The 18,067-nt window shown below is 41.7% G+C and overlaps 1 pseudogene; it reads right to left on the bottom strand.

Annotated features, from left to right (window-relative positions):
- Nucleotides 1–15,072: 15,072 nt before the first annotated feature.
- The window catches only part of LOC127673240 (zinc finger protein 431-like), a 50,123-nt pseudogene continuing 47,128 nt past the window's right edge, over nucleotides 15,073–18,067 (bottom strand).

Below are 18,067 nucleotides of genomic sequence, written 5' to 3'. Positions count from 1 at the left end.
TTTCATAGCTTCTTTTCAGTTTGTTGTCCTTTTATTTCTTGTTGAAACCATATATCTGATTCCATGTTGTGCTGTGTGGAACATGAGATAGCTTCTATCTGTTTTCAGTTCATACACAGTATTGTATAAAGCGTTTATACCTGAAGAATTTACACTGTCTGAACTTATGAAAAACAGGGTGTGCCTCTAACTCCTAACAGTCTACCTGTCAAACAGGTGGCCTTCCATATCTAGAAATAGAGGTCAGACCTTTTTTTACCCCCACACCATTTTGTACCCCGACAGAGACTAGCAGATGTGGTATCTAGCAGGCTCTTCCTGAGCCACATTGTCCTTTCAGTCTGCATTTCCACCTGAAAGTAGGGCAGATCAATATGTCTGCCCCAGACCGCAAAGTCAACCTGGCTTTCAGGATGTCTTCCTTAATCAGAGACATGGGGACACATGAAGGCTGCACTAAGCATGGACACGGAAGGTCTGACCTAACCAGAGACAGCACTGCCTGTCTCCAAAGTCACCTGCTCTGGTCAGAGGGGCCCAGGGAAGTTAACAAGAGAAATGTGCAGGAGGTGAAAGAAAAAGGCAAGAACATAACCATCAGAAGCCAATGTAATTTCTCAGTATCAGAACCCAGTTCTTCTACCCTGGCTACCCAAACACACAATGAGAACAATAGTCTAACCTAAAATGTCACCTCATGAGGATGACAAATGTATTTAATGAGGATAAAAATGAACCCTTTAATGAAATACAGCAACCCACAGACAAACAGGTAGAAGCCCTTAGAGAGGGAAAAATAAATCACTTGAAGAAATGGAAGAAAATACAATTTAAAGGGTTGTGGAATGGAACAAAAGAGACTAAGTCTTAAAATCAGAAGCAATAAAGAAATCACAAAATAATTAAAAGTGAATTATAAGCATTTCTGAAAAAATTGAAGAAATATATACAAAAATGTTAAAATTGACGATTTTCATGGAATCATACAGATAAATTGACTGACTTGAAAAACATTTCTAATTTAATTGAAGAAGGAAATATAAACATTTTCTGGTAAAATTGAAATGGAAAATATTACATGGAAATTATTTCAGATAAATTTGTAGAAATATACAGAAAACACATCAAAATAGTTAAATAATCTGAAAAATGAAGTAGAACTATTTTATGAAATATTGAAGATTTACATGGCAAGTATTTTTGATGAAATTGAAGAATTATGTAGAAAATAGTAATAAAATTGACAACTTTAAAAAATATTGACAAGTTTCATGGATAATAATATATCAATTATTTGAAATAAAAACTATTCTGCCAGGCGGTGGTGGCGCACGCCTGTAATCCCAGCACTCTGGGAGGCAGAGGCAGGTGGATTTCTGAGTTCGAGGGCCAGCCTGGTCTACAGATTGAGTTCCAGGACAACAAGGGCTACACAGTGAAACCCTATCTCGGGAAAAAAAAAAACTATTCTAATTTAAGTGATAGTAGATGGTAAACACGTTCTGATAAAATCAAAGATTTAAAGGGAAATATTTCATATAAACTGAAGAAATATATAAAAATATCAAAATTGAAGATTATAATAGAAAATAATATGGATAAATTTGTTGACTTAAAATATATCTAAATTAATTGAAGAAGAAAGTATAAACATTTTCTGATAAAATTGAAGGTACATTAAAAAATATTTCTGATAAAATTGATGAAATACATCTACACATGTAAGAGAAACACATGTTAAAATTGAAGATTATAAAGGAAAGTACACAGATAAAAATATTACAAATATTTTAAAATTGATTTAAAGTTGAATGACATATATTTACTGACACAGAAAATATTTCTCACAAAATTTAAGACATAAATAGAAAGATACATTAAAATTAACAATTTTCATGGAAAATTATACAAACAAAATGGTAGACATAAAATATTGCTAAAGTAATTGAAAAAGGAAGTAAAATATTTTCTGATAAAATTGAAGATACATGGATAATATTTCTAAAGTACTGAAGAAATATATGGAAATTCACATTAAAATTGAAAATTTTCTATGAAAATCATACAGATAAAATGGTAGGCATAAAAACATTTTTAAATTAATTCAGAAATGAAGTAGAAATATTTCGTGGAATAAAAAGAAGGTTTACATGGAAAGTTTGGTATAATTGAAGAAATATATAAAAAATATTACATTTCATGATTTTCATCTATAATAACATAAATAATTTGACATAAAACATTTCAAAATTAATTCAAAGTGGAATTATAAACATTTACTGATAAATTGAATATTATAATGGAAATAATATGTATAAATTGTTTGACTTGAAGAACATTTCTAAATTAATTGAAGGAGGATTTATACACATTTTCTGATAAAATTGATGATTTAAGTAGAAAATCAAACTGATAAAATTGAAGAAATATACAGGAAAACATGTTAAAATTGGCGATTTTCATAGTATATTATTCAGATAAAATAGAAGACATATATACATGGCTAAATTAACTGACAAAGAAGGTGAATGTATTTTTTATGAAAAAATAAAAAAGTTGCATGGAAATATTTATGAAAAAATTGAAGAATTATATAGATAAACAAGTTAAAATTGTAGATTGTCACAGATAATTTTACATATAAAATAGCAGGCATAAAATATTTCTAAATTAATTGAAGGTCAACTTAAACAAACAAACAAACAAATAGATAAATAAATAAATAAATAAATAAATAAATAAATAAATAAACAAACATTCTTACAATGTAAGAAGAAAAGATTGGGACAAAATGAAACCAATTTTCCCAAATGTCTCTTTGTAAAGTGAAATGAAATTTATGTAATTTCAGTATCTGTATGTGTGTATTTTGAGTGTGTTTTTATGTGAACTTCTGAGATTAGGTCTATTCAGATTCCAGACTTGGAATATAGTGCACCACATTCTTTGGGAGTATTCTTTTCTTTTTTCTTTTATTTATTTATTTATTTATTTATTTATTTATTTATTTACTTAGTTACTTATTTATTTTCTATATTATTTGTTTACATTCTAAATGATTTTACTTTTCCCAGTCCTCCCCCCCCCCCCCCGCCTAAGTCGCATAAGTCCTCTTCCCTATACCAGTTCTCCAATCAATCCCCTCCCACTCCTCTGTCCTGGTGTTCCCCTACAATGCTTCATCAAGCCTTTCCAGGACCCGGGTCCTCTCCTTCCTTCTTCTTGGGAATAATTTGATATGTGGGTTGTGTTTTGGGTATTCTGAGCATCTTGGCTCTTATAAGTGACTGCATTCCGCATGTGTTTTTTTTTTGTGAACGAGTTACCTCACTTAGTATGATATTTTCCAGTTCCATCGATTTCCCTAAGAATTTAATGAATTCATTGTCTTTTGTTGCTGAGTAATTCATTGTGTAAATATACCACATTTTCTGTATCCATTCCTCCATTGAGGGACAACTGGGTTCTTTCCAGCTTCTGGCTTTTATAAATAAGGCTGCTATGAACATAGTGGAGCATGTGTCCTTATTGCATGTGAGGGAATCCTCTGGGTATATGCCTAGGAGAGGTATAGCAGGGTCCTCCGGAAATGTTGTGCCCAGTTTTCTGAGGAACTGCCAGACTGATATCCTGACTTTTTAATCTTAGACATTCTGACTAGTGTGAGGTGCAATCTCAGGGTTATTTTGATTTGCATTTCCCTAATGACTAATGAAGTTGAACATTTCTTAAGGTGCTTCTCAGCCATCCGAAGTTCTTCAGGTGAAAATTCTTTGTTTTGCTCTTTACTCCACTTTTTAATAGGGTTGTTTGGTTTTCTGGAGTCTAACTTCTTGAGTTCTTTATATATATTGGATATTAGCCCTCTATCTGATGTAGGGTTGGTGAAGATCTTTTCCCAATTTGTTGGTTGCCGATTTGTCCTTCTGATAGTGTCCTTTGCCTTACAGAAACTTTGTAATTTTATGAGGTCCCATTTGTCAATCCTTGATCTTAGAGCATAAGCTATTGGTGATTTGTTAAGGAACTTTTCCCCTGTGTCCATGTCCTCTACGGTCTTCCCCAGTTTCTTTTCTATTAGTTTCAGTGTGTCTGGTTTTATGTGGAGGTCCTTGATCCACTTGGAGTGAAGTTTAGTACATGGAGATAAGAATGGATCAATTCGCATTCTTCTGCATGCTGACCTCGAGTTGAACCAGCACCATTTGTAGAAAAGGCTATCTTTTTTTCCACTGGATGTTTTCAGCCCCTTTGTCGAAGATCAAGTGACCATCGGTGTGTGGGTTCATTTCTGGGTCTGCAATCCTATTCCATTGATCCACCTGCTTGTCACTGTACCAATACCATGCAATTATTTACACTATTGCTCTGTAGTATTGATTGAGATCCAGGATACTGATTAACCCAGAAGTACTTTTACTGTGGAGAATAGTTTTAGCTATTCTGGGTTTTTTACTATTCCGGATGAATTTGAGAATTAATCTTTCTATCTCTTTGAAGAACTGAGTTGGGATTTTGATGGGGATTGTGTTGAATCTGTATATTGCTTTTGGCAAGATGGCCATTTTAACTATATTAACCCTGCCCATCCACAGGCATGGATAATTTTTCCATTTTCTGAGGTCTTCTTCAACAGCCTTCCTCAGAGACCTGAAGTTCTTGTTACACAAATTTTTCACTTCTTTGCTTAGAGTCACACCAAGAAATTTTTATTGTTTTTTTGGCTATTGTGAAAGGTGTCATTTCCCTAACTTCTTTTTCAGCCTGCTTATACTTTGGGTATAGGAAGGCTACTGATTTGCTTGAGTTGATTTTATAACCAGCCACTTTGCTGAAGTCAGCAGCTGTCGGAGTTCTCTGGTGGAGTTTTTTTTTTTTTTGGGGGGGGGGTTAATTAAGTATACTACCATACCATCTGCAAATAGTGATAGTTTGAAGAAACTCAGCTTTAATCCAGAGATTGAACCTGGAACACACACCTTTAATTTGGGCCACACCTTCACCCTGAGGCCTATATTAGAACACAGAGGAAGAAAGCTTTCACATTGCCTGCCTGCTCTCTCTTACATCCAAGTCTTATGATTTCACTAGCTTAGATCTTGCTTGTCTGTGATTCCATCTTCTGCTGAAGACCAGCAGAGACTTCCAACTTCAGGAACTGAGAACTTCTGGATTCTTGGACTTTGATTCTTATGCAGCTATTGTGTAATAAGGCAGACTGCATCCTGTAAGTCATTCTATTTCAGGAAAATAGAGTGATTGAGAGATCATTCTATGTGATCTTTTACTCTTTAAAGTAGGCTCCCCAAGTAGATTTGCTGGCCCAAGAGCAATTTACTCTTTGCCTGTCTCATCAATTACCTATAGTGGTTAAGTCTAGACAATTGGATCCAGAATGATAGGATCTTAATTTAAGAAGTTTCACTCCATTTTTTTCCTGCTTCTTTTGTCTTTTGAGCCTAGGTCAGAGGACTAAATGATGATTTTTTTAAAAGAAGTTTTCAGTCAGTCTTAGGAAATCTGGTTCTCATGTGTGCTGGGCCATAAGATAACCACCACACAGGAAGCAACCTTGAGAACTTTGAGAAACCCCTCTACTGAGTCAAAGTGGATGGCAACTCTTCTGAGAGTGTAGAGATTCAACACACCCCAGAGATACAGAGAAACAATAGCAAACAGAGGGGATCTGAAACAAAAAATGAAATTGGGTCTGGATTACATTTCTTGTATACTGGCACATGGGCACCAGGGGTTTCATTCAGGTTTCCCTCCACACCTTCTGGAAATGGGTTTACAAAGGATCTCACTGCAGCCTCCCTAGCAAAGTCTGGTTCCATTTGAAGATTAAACCACATAGAAACAAATCAACAATGCTGTTGGCAATCAAGGTCTGCTTTAGCCTCAGCCTGCTGACAGCACAGCATCACATCTCCTGCACACTCACACTCACATACCAAGGATTTTGGTCAGTGTTTTGATGCATGGAGTACAGATCTTCAATTTGCACAGAATCCCACTGCAGCCTGCCTAGCAGGATCTGATCTCACTGGCAAAACAATAGCACCTAGAAACAAACTCACCTGTGAGGCTTGAAATCCTTATGGGATGTCAGTGTGGAGTTGTTGACAGCCTAGTGGAATTTAGCTAGGCTGCAAGTCTCAAGTTGAAGTAGTTACTGGCTCGTAGCTCACAGCCAAGAAACATTTAACCTTCTGGCCAGACTCATTTCCTGGCCAGGCTCCTTCGCTGGCAAAAGAATAGAGGCCACAGAGTGTATTTCTCTGTGTAACCATGGCTGTTCTGAAAATCGCTTTTACTTGAGTACATCAAGAATTATGCAAAATCCAAAACTTAAGGACACAGCTTCAAGGGATTTGTTGTTTAATTTGTAGAAGGTAATCAGGTTCTCTGAAGTAGGAACACTCCAATTCAATGCAGATCTCTTTGGGCTTGAAAGACACAGGCCTTTAATCTGGATATGGAGCAAGAAAGCCACATAACTGTGTCATTGTGATTGTTATTGTTTCTATGAGCCAGGGTTTGTCTGCAATACCACTGGCTGTATAGGAACGCACTTTGTAGACCAGGCTATGCACAGAGATCCAGCTTCCTGATTCACTCCCTTAGTGCTTGGATTAAAGGCATGTGTCACCACACCCGGCACAAGACACTCACCTTTAATCCAAAAATTGTATCTGGAACACACACCTTTAATTTGGGCCACACTTTCATCTTGAGGTCTATATAAGGACACAGAGAAAGCAAGTTTTCTCATTGCCTGCTTGCTATCTCCTAGCTAGCAAGTCATATTGCTTAGCTGGCATTACACCTTGCTTCTCTGTGATTCCATCTTCTATGGAGGACCAGCTGAGACATCCAGCTTCGGTGACTGAGATCTTCTGGATTCTTGGACTTTGCATCCTATCCAGCTCTTGTGGAATAAGGCAGACGGCATCCTGTAAGTCAATCTAATATATAGCCCTATCAGGAAAGAGAGAGTGAGTGACAGATCACTTTATGTGATCTTTTGCTCTTGAAAAAAGGCACCTCAAATAGACTCCCTAGCCCATGAGCACTTTCCCCATTACTGGTCTAATCAGTTGCCTATAATGTATAACTCTAGACAATTGTGTGATTTTGAAAGATTTTTTTCTATCCATTCACATTGAGGTGGTGAGAGGCTAGTGATTAGAAGGGAGTGAGGAGGAGGAGCTAGGTAGAGAGACACAAGGAGATGCATGCAGGAGCTATGAGTGGGAGAGGGTAGAGATACAGCATGCCAAAATGGAATCAGAGGTAAATATATCAAAAGGTTAGACTATTGGGATAGAACTTTTACTATGATAGATGGCTTTGTTATTACCTTATTGACATCTTGAATTTTTTAAAAATATACTTAAATGTAATTGGCAAATTAATTAATTAAGTGTTGAGAGTCTGTTCTTCTGGGTAATTTGAGGCTCCTTGACTGGGGAACCAACAGAACTGGTGTCCCACAGGTAGTGTGAGATGTGTGAAACATGGGTCCCCTGCATATGGCAGAGAGAGAACTCAGCTGAGATGCTGAGAAAGCTAGTTGGAAGAGATTGCCTCAGAGGCAAAAGTGAGATCACCTCTGAAGGTGGAGCAGCTGTGGAGACCTGGTAAGCATCAGGTGAGGCAAGAAGTGGCCCGGACTGCTCTAGAATGTCTGAGGCAGTGACCAGATTCTTGATAGCCTGGCTTGACCCTAACAAAGGGTTAGATTGCTACCCCTTCCAAGTACTTCACTGAGTGGGCTGGTTGTCTCTCCTGTAGTTAGGGTGGGTGAGGAATGTATTGGCTCATTTTTTTTATTAAATATCATTACAACATCCAGAGAGATATCATCTTATATTGATCAGCTTCACCCCTTTGTTTTTTGTTTTGTTTTATTCTTTGAGTATAGGCATTCCTGTATAGCCCTGGCTGTCATGAAAGTAGGTCTGACTACCAGGCTGGCCATGAGATCAGAGATCCACATGCCTCTGATTCTGTTGTTCCAGATGTGCTTCTTTCCCTTAGGTTCTGGGATGACAGGATTTTGCCCCCAGACTGAGCAGAATCTTGCCTACTTAGGGAATGCAAACAGATGCTAGTATTGTGGGTTTAATCGCCAGTTTCAGTCCATGTCATGGTTGGGAGAAGCCATGGAGTATATAGTAAAATCCACTAACTAGAGTCTTCTCTGAATCAGAAGGTCAAGGACTTGCCCACTGAGTTCCATAGATAAAGCCAAGGAGATGATGCAGTCCGCTCCCAGTTTTGACAAAGATACATTAGATTTTGAAGAACATGCACTGACAACTGCACCTGTCTTGCCAGCCCTGAGTAAAAGCTGTTCCTTGTCTGATCCATGTTGTTTCTGTGGAGAGTCAAGCCACTGCTCTGAGGATGGCTGGTTTGCAGATTGGGATCTATACTCCTTTTGTGTATTTGAGAGCTTGTATTACCTGAGATACTACCGAAGATAGAATTGTGCCATGAAGAAGAGCACAGAGGTCTCCCAGATTTTGAGTCAGAGGAACACACATGTGGCTTCAGGAGATGTGGACAATAACAACCAAGACAAAGGTATTGAGGAGGTAGACCAACCACCGCCAAGCTTGCTGAGGGACAAAGGGCTAGAACTTGAGACCTATGATGGTGTAGACTGCCCTGACCAGCATCCTGCTTCTGACAGTCCCAGGAACCTAGGATGCTGGGCATGGCTTCAAAAGGCTTTTGGCCAAAAGAAGAAGAAGAAGTGAACAAGCCACCCAGAACTCTGTTTGGAGTCCAGGAGCCCTGATGCCTGTTAAGAGTTGAAATTAGTGGAATTTCTGTCAGCTCCTCTATTACAGCAAAGACACACACGAGGCAGTTTTTTCTTTGCAGCCTTCTGATGTTTGTTTGCTTCTTTATTTACAGTTAAAAATGTGGAAATTTGTTTTTTTTTTTAAATGGCCCAAGGGAAAAGATGAAGGGTAGAGTGGACACAGATGAGGATATTCTACTCTTTCCTACCTTCGGTTACAGGAGTAACTGGTGGTTTGTCTTAAAGGAAGTCCTTAGGAGACTTGGACATCCTGGTTTTCATGGGCGTTGGGACATAAAAGAACCAGCACACAGGGAGTAACCTTGAGCACTTTGGGAAACCACTCTGCCTAATCAACATGGTTGAGGAGTGATCTACCCAGTGCTTCCTTTACAAATTAATCTAGGGGCCACCTGCAACTTCCAATTTACCCCTTCTTCCTTCTGTGTAGACTAGACTAGCTCTGAACTCAGATTTTATTTGCCTTCTCTCCAGTATGGGGATTAGAGGCCTGTGCCACGACTTCTGCAAAGGAGAATCTTTCTATTTTCAGCAATTTCCTCTGGAAATTTCAGCATCACAGTTTTACCCACCCGCAGAAACAGGACTGGCTAAGTTGGACGGCCAGGGCAGTGCTGGCCCCGATACAGAAAACCCAGGCACCTGTCCTTGAGAAAGTGTGTATCTTTTATGCGCTTCAACTCTTGGAAGAGCTTCATGTTTTATAAGCCTTACTTCTGCTGTTGGTCTTCCTTAACATTTAACCTCTCAGCAGGAAATGGATATGAGGTAGGGGAGTTCACTCAGGCAGGGGGATCCCTATGAGTTCTAGGCCAGCCTGATTGACACAGAGAATTCTAGGACAGACAGGACTATACAGTGAGAGGAACAAATAAATGGAGGAAAACAGACAGAGGTTTGGAGGGAGGAAAGGAGGGAAGAAGGGAGGGGAGCAGGGATTGAGGGAGGACTGAGTGAGGGAGGGAGTGTCTGAATGACAGTCCTTGCTGCATTTGTGGAGTATAAAAGGAAGCAGCTGTGTAAAACAGTGCTCGGGAACTGGGAGAGTCAGCTCTGATCTTCCTCCTTGGATTTCACCTGCACAAGACAATGCCTCGGAAGTTAGAGGCTCTCACTCTGCAGCCCACCCTTTCCCTCCAGGGCCAACTGTGTTCTCTACACCATTCTGAGGATGTGGGTACTAATACTCAAGCATGGTCAACATCTGGTGTCATTTGAAGATAGTGTTTTATACTTTCTTAGATCTTGGGTTGCAGTTTTACCTTTTCAATTTCCTCAGGAATGTGAAGTGCTCTTCCCCCTACTCCCCATCAGACCTAATCTGTGAAGTAAGTCATATACAAGGCTAGGGAGTGATCACAAGGTTGTCAGTGAGAAGACAACTCTTAAATATCATTGCTTACAGTCTTTGAGTCTGCTTTCTGCACTTCATTTTTCAGGAAGTCTATGTAGGAAATAAGCCCTGTACAGAAATACTGACCGGCATGTTTTTCTTTGAATTTTTATATTTTATGTTAAAAATAATTACCTCATCTGGTTATTTTAATAGACATGGGAAGGAATATATCTAAGAAAAATATAAATATACTAAAGTAAAAAAGAATCATAATATTTAATTATAGAAAGATTTGCTATAGTCGTGGTGTGTCTTCACAGCAATGAAACTCTAAGACAGTACTTTTTGCATTTTAATATAAAACTTAAATAAATGTCCCTTATAATTTTAACCTATGCACTCTTGACAATTAACTGTGTACTTGAAAGTGTGAGTATGAAGGCAGAAGTGTGAAGAACAGATGGAGGATGACTGTGTTTGTGTCTGTCCCATGGTGGAGACACCTAAGGCCTCACATCCCATTTCTGACACAACTTGCCTACCTCTCCCTCCAGGAACACAAAATGGACTGCAGGGCAGAGGGACCACTGCCAGCTTCCTGACAAAACCCAGGTGTGTTAACAGAACGCAGCATTTGTGAGAGAACAGAGCAGCGGTCTCAATGACAAAGGAAGAGACTCATCCTCCAAAGCCCAGTAAAAGGGGTGTGTATGTGTGTGTGTGTGTGTGTGTGTCCCTGTGGTGCCTCCCACTGTGTCTCCAGCCATGGCTTTGTGCTGAGTACAAACTCCACTCCTCCCCGTCCTGACTCAGCTCTCGGGCTCCAGCTGACCCTGCAGTGCAGGTCCTGAGTGTGTGTCCAGCCCTAGTGTCCTCGTGTGTATTTAGTCCAGATTCCTCTTTGCTCACTGCAGCTCGCACTTCCTGTCTCTGTTCACACACACACACACACACACACACACACACACACACACGGGCTCCTGTAAGACAAAGATCTGGGGGTTGTCCTGCTCACTGCAACAAAGTACCGTGTGCAAAGAGGTCCTGCAAAGCCCTTCCGAGTGGATTATCCCCACATTTGTTGTAACCTTGTGTGTTACACTAACAACAGTTTAAAGTCATTGCCTGTATATGGCAGTATCTCTATCACAGGAAGCTCCACTGGCTTCAGAGGGAACAACGGCCTTGGGAAGAGTCTGCTCAGAGCCCTGGTGTGGTTGTTTAATTGCTTAGTCCACGCAATAAGAAATAAATGCAATGTCACTTCTACACTTCCGCATTCACAAGGACACACAGGCCCCACCCACTCTGGAGCTAGAGGCCCAAAGATGTCGGAAAACCCAGAGACTGACAGAAGGGAGCACAAGAGTGGGGAGGGCAGGGCAGTCTGCATAATGGAGGTCACTTTATTCTCTTTGTGTTTGTGTAATGGCAACAACTTGGGTGTGGTGACAATTCCTTTCCCCCTCAGTGTTATATCATAAGTCACATAGTTTAATCTCCCTCTTGCAGTTTTATGTGACACATGTTCAATCTAAGCTCATGTTTTGTGCCCCAAGAAGAACCCACTTCCCTCCTGTGTGATAGTTTGCCGCCATCTTTTGACTTCACATTGCAGGGGATGATTGTGATTAATTTGTGTTGGGAACCAGCGAGCTTGGCTCAGCGCCCCCAGCTGAAAAAAAAAAAAAACATATAAAGTAAAAAGGAAGAAATGAAGGAAGAAAGAAAGAAAAAACAATGAAAATGTGATTCAGCCTCTGCCTGCTGATAACACAGGGGAACTTGACTTGACTGACAGGTCACAATCAGACAGGGGACCTTGACATGACTGACAGGTCGCAGTCAGACAGGGGAACGTGACTTGACTGACAGGTCACAGTCAGACAGGGGATCTTGACTTGACTGACAGGTCACAGTCAGACAGGGGAACGTGACTTGACTGACAGGTCACAGTCAGACAGGGGAACTTGACTTGACTGACAGGTCACACTCAGTTGTGAACCAGGATCAGACAACACAAAGCTCAGGTGCTGACATTGGGAAGGTGGGAGAGGTGCTTTCCTGGAGACACGGCGCCCACTGCTGCAGTAGTCGCTGGCTGCATCTTGCAGGCAGAGCTGCCGATCTCTGCAAATGAACCATTCTGGTTTAGGACTCTACCGCTGGCTCCTGCTCCCCTATTGATATGGAAAGGTCTGAGAGTGCAGTGACCATGGACTTATCCCGGACCAGAAGCTCGGGGTAAACCTCAGACCGTGCTTGTTAGAAGCCATCGGGCCGCCATGTCTGAGTTCTTGTTGCCAGACCAAGTGCTCGCCAGGGAAATAACCTGGAGGCCTTCTTAGAAAGGGTGGGTAGGCACCACGCCTTGAGGGTCAGCAGCATTGAGGCCCAAGCATCGAAAGCATGGATCCAGACAGAATTCCACTGCAGCCTCCCTGGCAGTCTGATCCTGTCAGCAAAACTAACACACCCAGAAACACAATCACATACCCAGTTTGCAACCGGTGTAGGATTTCCGCCCGGGATTGTTGACATCTGAGCAGAAGTTTGCTCGGCTGCAGGTAGCAAGCTCTTGCAAACAGGGATGCTCAGAAAGGACTCTGGGCATCAGAAGTTGGCTCAAAGCACAGCGCTGGCGCCTGAGCGCCCTCTACTGTGAAGAAGTCACTGGCCTGCAGCTCTGAGCTGAGAACAGCTTATGTTTCTGGACAGACTCCTTCATTTGCCAGGCTCCCTTTGTGGGATCCACAGTGTGGACAAGCAAGCTGGCAACTACAGGCTTGGCTAGGATCAAAAACCTGGCCCCAAACCATGGATGTGCAAGTGAGAAGTCATTGGTTAGTGTCTTCTGTCACCTTGCACACTGGACAAGTACACAGCAGGGCCATACGCATGGGACAACTGCAGAAGGGAAGGTGTGTGGGAGAAAGACAGCTCAGAGAGCAAAGCATTAGGGTTCAGGACTGTGCTGCCCTGAAGAACAAACAAACAAACAAACCAAACCAAACCAAACCAAACCAAACCAAACCAAAACAAAACAAAACCAAAATGCTGAGTGATGGTGGCTCATGCCTTTAGTCCCAGCACTTGGGAGGCAGAGACAGGCAGATTTCTGAGTTCATGGCCAGCCTGACCTACAGAGTGAGTTCCAGGAGAGCCAGGGCTACACAGAGAAACCCTGTCTCAAAAAACAAACAAATAAACAACAAAAACAAAACAAAACAAAAAGCCCCCCCCCAAAAAAAAACAAATAAAACCAAAACCAAACCAAACAAAAACAAAAACTGCCATGGACTGACCCATCCTGGGGAGTGATCACTGAGGGAATACCAGGGTTTGGTATTCAGGAAGACACAGGTGCAGCGAGGTAATGACAGACAGACACACCAAAGAGCAGATTGAATCTGCTGCAACTTTAATTTTTAGTCAGGCATATTTATCGTATAATGAGGAACAGGTCAAGGTTGGCACACCTCCAGTAACACTCAAACCATTGCTAAACAAGGTACATTTCCATCTTAATTAGAACAGTAAGTAGACATGACACAAAGCCCACAGGACCTAGACACATGGTGTTTGAGTCTAACATGTGGTTTAATAATCAATAGGAGAACCTGGGCCTTCAGACCAATTTGTTTGCCATAAGCCTTCTTCTGCCATCAAAAGTCAAAATTATTTCAGAATGAGCACATATTCATTACAAGAGCCTTCTATACTGCCCTGGAAATCAAACACCAAGGTGGTCTGGCTCCAGCTAATCTATGTCTATAATCTAAACAATATTATAGGACCTTCTACCCTTCAATGCTATTATCCATCTATTACCTTCTTATCATAAATACCTGTATAAAGCAATAGCTCATCAGTACTCCTATGTTTTTCATATTGTATTCCTGCTACAAACTATTCATAACATTTCCCAATATCTCTGTTCTTTGTGCATTACCTTCACTAAGGCTAATAATAAAGATGGACACTGACGAAACACATTCCAAGACTTTCTTTCACTAAGGTTCAACATGAGGTAATTGAGTTTAGGATTGGAAGCTGTAGGCACAATCACCATGTCCTCTTTTCTTTCCACCGGAATACCAAGTTCTCCTTTATCAATTAACCGGCTTGTAGGCTGGGATCATGCTGTATAAAGAATTAAGAATAGGAAGAAGAAAGACACAGTGCAGAACCCATAACCCAGGAAGCGCAGTATCCTTGAAGAACATCAAGGCCCTTTTCATGGCCAGAGCTGGGCACACTGCCAGTGACCTCCAGGGAGCCTAGCCCCGAGGGGCATTTCTCTCCCCAACCCCCATCTGCCTTAATGACGTACTGTCATGTCACACAGACGGCACTGGAGTTGGTGTGGTATCTGGTGAGTTTGCTTCATGGGGGACCCTGAGAATGAGAGAAAAATGGGAAGCCAGCTAAAGAAGGTGGTGTTTCTTCTGATTTCTTTGGAGCAAACACACACACACACACACACACACAGACCGGTAAGTCCCTTAGCTAATGTCCCTTCAGCTCGGCTTCCCACAAGTATGCACTGAGAGCATGCCGTGATGATTGTGTTGTGAGCGCTGGATTTGATAACATAATGGCTGCCCCTGAGCCATGAGTTACTGTTTCATCCTGTGTGGCCCCAACTCCACATCTTTTTAAACAGCCTCATGGCGGGGAGGACCCTCCTCAACAAATCTTCTCACAACATCTGCTTTCTGTACACACCCAGAGGGAAATGCACGTGCAAGATGAGCTCTTGATGAATGTTTGTCAGCAGAGAGGCCTCAAGAATCACACATCTCATGAGTGTGAAGTCCCACAGAAAGACTCTGTAGTCAGAATTATTTGAGTGAAAGCCATTCTGGATATACAATGAACACACAATGGGACTTACTCGTTACACTGTGACCACGTTCCCCTCCTGCAGAAGAAAGGTCCCTGCTGCCACACAGGATTGACCATTGGCCGACCTTAAAGCACAGTTCAGACAGCCACACTGCCTGGTCTGCTCCAAGGTGGAAATAGAATGCATCCCAGAACTCATGGCTCCGGCATGATCAGTAGGACGGCTCTCAGTGAAGTGCTGCTCTGCTGAGGCTGTGTTCCAAGGCCGTCGCCAACACCTCCAACACCACCCACACGTGTTGAGAAGTCCTAGCAGGGCAGAGAGTGGCGGGAGACCAGTCCAAGCTGCCATCATGGTGACAGCCATGTCTGAAACACCACCAGTTCTGATGCAACTCCTGGGACATAGGAGAGCTTCACACAGTCTAGGAATGGATGGGTTGTTCTGGAACAGGAATAGACAGGCCAGGGTTGGTCCTGCTGAGATTTTGAAATTAAGAACTGAGCTCTGGGTGGAAAGGCTTAAGTGAATAATAAACCTCTATGGCCAGGCCTGGTGGCGCTTGTCTTATTCTCAGCATTATTGAGACAGAGGCAGAGAGAGAGATCTGTGGTCTACATAATGAGTTCCAGGACAGCCAGAGCCACATAGACTCTGTCTCAAAAATAAAATAAAATAAAATAAAATAAAATAAAATAAAATAAAATAAAATAAAATAAAATAAAATAAAATAAAATAAAATAAAATAAAATAACATAACATACACACACACACACACACACAGACACACACAAGGAAAGGCCCGAGAGTATAATAAACCTCTACGGCCAGGCCTGATGGCACCTGCTTTTTATGTCAGCAATCTTGAGACAGAGGCAGAGAGATCTGTGGTCTACATAATGAGTTCCAGGACAGCCAGAGTCATATAGACTTTGTCTCAAAAAATAAAATAAAATAAAATAAAATAAAATAAAATAAAATAAAATAAAATAAAATAAAATAAAATAAAATAAAATAAAAAATAAAATAAAATAAAACAAAAAGTAACCTCTATAGTCCTAACAAATATTTTTGAACATTGATTGTAAACCAGAAGCTAAAGTGTTCATCAAAATTCCCATTTAATCAATATTTAAGAAAGCCCTACAGGTAGACAGGAATTATGTTTTTCCATACATTTTTATTTAAGGGATTCATGTTCGCAGAATCCACTTTTGGATGCAGTTCTCGAGGATACTTTATACACAGCCTCAAGCCACGATGCAATTACTTCCTAGAAACCCTTTCAGCTCAGTGAAAAAGGTGTGGACAGAGCAGGGTCAGAGGTCATGGGATTCCCAGTTCATAGGTCATCAAGGATCAAGCAGGTGACTCACAGGAAGGTCAGGCAGTGTGAACCACAAGTTTTCAGCAAGGAAGACTCACTACACTGTGCTGTGTAGACTCTGCATTGGCTGCCACACAGCCAGGACCCAGGCTGCCCTTCTTCAGTTCTCAGAGGCCCTGTGGTCCTGGTTGTTGTCATTTTGTCTACGCCCTGCCCCACATGGACCTGGCAACAGCCTGGTGTGGTGACTCAGTCTAAAAGGGGCTGACTCGGCCTCTGAGAGACACGCCCACAGTGTTGGCCACGCCCCTCTGTAGGCCCCGCCCCTCCCAACGGTTTCAATGACTGATGTGGTTCATTGGGTGCAGGAAACTCCCATAGGCCCCGCCCCCTAATCAGGAAGCCACGCCCCCATATTTACTCGGGCTCTCAGAGACACGCCCCCTTCCCCCACCCCATGCCTCACCTCCACCAAACACACCCTTGACTTCCTTTTACAACACACAACACTGACAACCCTAGGCAAAGATATGAAGAAGTCAACAGTGGGAGTCACTTTGGGGGAAAGAGTGGAGGTTGAGGCCATTTTTGCTCATGGTGGCAATGCCATCTGGAAAATCCAAGTCACCCACACAGTCCTTAGGGAGCCATGTTTCCCTGGCAGGGCTGCCACCAGGTGCTCCCTCCACCCACTAGTCAGTTCTTGAGTCCTTGCCCTTGTTCTCATCCGTGGAGTGGGAGGGTCATCCTAGGCTAACTAACAATTTGCCCCTCCCAGACCAAGGGGAGAAACTGAGGTAAAGCTTATGAAGAGCTTTGATCTATGTGGAACAAAGCCATTGGGCAGCCATATTAATTACAGTAATGAAGGAAAATACTACCCCTGGTGTGGAAGGAAATGAGAGGGGAGCAAGGGGCAGAATATGTAGGAGTCTCTAGGCCTGGTTTGTACCCATCCAGCCCCTTAACTTTTGAATGTCTATTTGGTCAGGCACAGTCACACAATACATTTAAGGTCTGGTGGGAAAGCTAGTGCATGCACACATTCCAATAAATAGATTTTAGAAATATAAAATATTTTAATATATAATCTATTATTTTATATTATTAATTATATATTATATATTATAATATATCATATATCATTATATATATTATTATATATTATAATTAATCTGAGAAAATGATTTCATATACTCTTGCAAGACAAGACAGAGGACCCCAGTGTCTAGATAAATAGACCGAGCTTCAAAGCCACCATGGTGGTTAACCTCAATTGTCTACTTGATAAGATCTAGAGTGGCCAGGGGTGTTGTGATCATAAAAAGAGAAAGAGGTGAGAGAATATGTTCTAATGGCGGTGTGGGGGAAGGGCGTGCCTCAGTGGGCCCATGCCAAGGCATCGCTTCCTCCTGAGGTTACCAGACACAAGACGGTATAGTACAGAATAGAGTTTATTCAGGGCTTGGAGAGGGGAGTCAAGAGGGAAGTAGAGGCAGAGAATGGCAGAGAGAGGGAGAGAGTAGAGAAGCAGAGGCGGCCATGACCATGTGGAGAGAGGGGGAGGGGAGAGGAAGGGAGGGGAGCCCAAGAAGGGGCAAGAGAGAAGCTGAGAGTGAGAGGATAAGAGAGGGGGAGGGGCAGGCAGCCCCCTTTTATAGTGTGCCAGACGTACCTGGCTGTTACCAGGTAACAGTGGGGCGGGGCATATCTGACTGT

The sequence above is a fragment of the Apodemus sylvaticus genome, chromosome 22 (genome assembly GCF_947179515.1).
Source record: "Apodemus sylvaticus chromosome 22, mApoSyl1.1, whole genome shotgun sequence".
NCBI lineage: Eukaryota > Metazoa > Chordata > Mammalia > Rodentia > Muridae > Apodemus > Apodemus sylvaticus.
This window is presented reverse-complemented; position numbering and strand designations above follow the sequence as displayed.